This window comes from Gracilinanus agilis, chromosome 6 (assembly GCF_016433145.1).
Source record: "Gracilinanus agilis isolate LMUSP501 chromosome 6, AgileGrace, whole genome shotgun sequence".
Lineage (NCBI taxonomy): Eukaryota > Metazoa > Chordata > Mammalia > Didelphimorphia > Didelphidae > Gracilinanus > Gracilinanus agilis.
Window position 1 is genome coordinate 95,167,653 of NC_058135.1, and position 2,220 is coordinate 95,169,872.

Here is a 2,220-nt window from a genome sequence, read left to right on the forward strand (position 1 = left end):
GATTTCCTTAGCCCTCACTTTGACTCTGGCTTGGTAGGTGGCGGGTACAGGGCTGTTCAGCTCATGCTTTGGTAGGTATAATTTTACCCCCTTATAGTATGGAAATGCCTAAACCCTGCCTACCTTCAAGGCTGAGCTCTGTGGCAGAGCTACTTCACTTGTATGATTTTGATTTTTGTGTTTTTGAGATGCTTTGTTGTGATTGGTAGTAGGGAGAATCATAAAGTTTCTTCTATTCTGCCACCATCTTAACCCAGACGTTTCTAAATCATTATTTATTAGAGAAATGAAAATCAAAACAACTCTGAGATATAATCTCACATGTATCAGATTGGCCAAAATGGTAAAATAGCAAAATGGCAAATGTTAGAGATATGGAAAAATGAGGACACTAATACACAGTTGGTGGAATTGTGTACTAATCCAACCATTTTGGAGAACAATCTGGATTTATCTCCCAAGAGTTAAAAAGCTGTCTATACCCTTTGACTCAGCACTTGTATTCTCCTGTGTGATTAAATCCAAGGATTCTTCTTCATGATGGAACTGTGATCCAAACTCCTAAGGGCAATAGAGTTGCCAATCAGTTCCAACTATACCCAGTGCTAGCAAAGTAAAGATCTTTCTGACCAATTTTCCAGTCCCCATAGTTTATCTGTGGTGAAATCTCTGGAAGCTGCTGATATTGCTATTACAGCACCTGAAGGCCCTACTCATGCTGCAACTGAAGTGACTCCAGGCCACTCCCACCCTGATGTCACAGAAATCTGCTGACACACTAAATTTTTTTTTGCTAGAAAATGTCTCACTCTGACTTTCTGCTTTCTCTGCTTTTCCAAAATTTTATTTGAGAAGTTTATTTAAAAAATTTGGAGAGAATGTTGGGACAGTTCACCTAGATTGCCTTCTCTATTCTACCATCATGGCTCTACCCAAATAAATGACATTAAAGTATCTTTTAAGATTTTCCCCTACAATAACAAGAACCAGAATCTTCTTGGGTCCAGTATGACTTCACTTTTTTTTGTTTTTAAGCATAGACTTCTCCATCTTAAGTTTTTTTTAAAGTGGAAAAGGCATGCATCGAAGATGAGTGAATATAATATTCTGTTGAGTTATTGCTTAAAAGGGCATTGCCTATGTTTAATTTGTTTCCAATTACAATATACACACATTCTAAATATAGCACTGCAGGCAGAACTATGCAAACAAGGCTTATTGCTTGTAAATTAAGAGGCTTGAAAATTCTCACATCCTTGTCATGTACATGCAAATGTAACATAATTTTAAGAAACTCCCTAATAACTTCCTGAATACAAGGAGAAACAATTTCCCAAGATGCAACAATAACAATTAAAGGCAAAATGCCATAAAGAACACAATGACAGTATCTAAATTCAGTTTCTGATCCTATAGTCATAAATCATTTAACCAATTTAGTACTTAGTCAAAAAAGCTGCATTTATTCCAAAGAAATTACATTGCCATGTAACTTTTAATAGTATTCAGATGCATTCTTAAAAGGTATGGATAAATGAAAAGTGTAAAAAGCCTTTATAGAATATAATTAGAAATTCCCTACAATATGTATATAGCTTTGACATGGCAAAATTGATTTCCTCTTGCTTTCAACATTTTTCCACCTCTCCCACCACACCATCACAATGTACTTTGTAACCTGCCAGGCATTTAAGAATGTTTAACCAGGTCCTACATTTGAACCATTTTCAGAAGCTTACATTTACCAGTAGCTCTGGTCATTCCTAATAGCATCCTGGCTTTTCCAGATGTAATTGGGCACTGATTGACTAGAAAATTGGATTGGTTCTGCAAAGTCCATGACAGATATTGTCGAGAAATTAAATGAAGGCCTTTCATCTTGAGCATTTTGTAACTCTAAATTGGTTCATATGATAGCTGCAAACATATTGGCGGAAGATGCTTTCAGCTCAATGAGTTCATTGGCAGGGGGATGAGGGATTTGGCTCCAGATCTGAATTGATGCTCATACCTCAAAAGACAGTCAGGTAAAATTTTACACTCCTGAGGGATATAGATATGCATGAGGATGCAAACTGGATGAGAGTGATTACAAATTCTACTTACAAGAACATAATAGTAAAACTTAGGTGATCATAATAAACACCTAAACAACTCCTAATGATCCTAGTATATGAAGTGTGCAGATAGCATGATGTATTCCAAAGTACTACCCTTTTA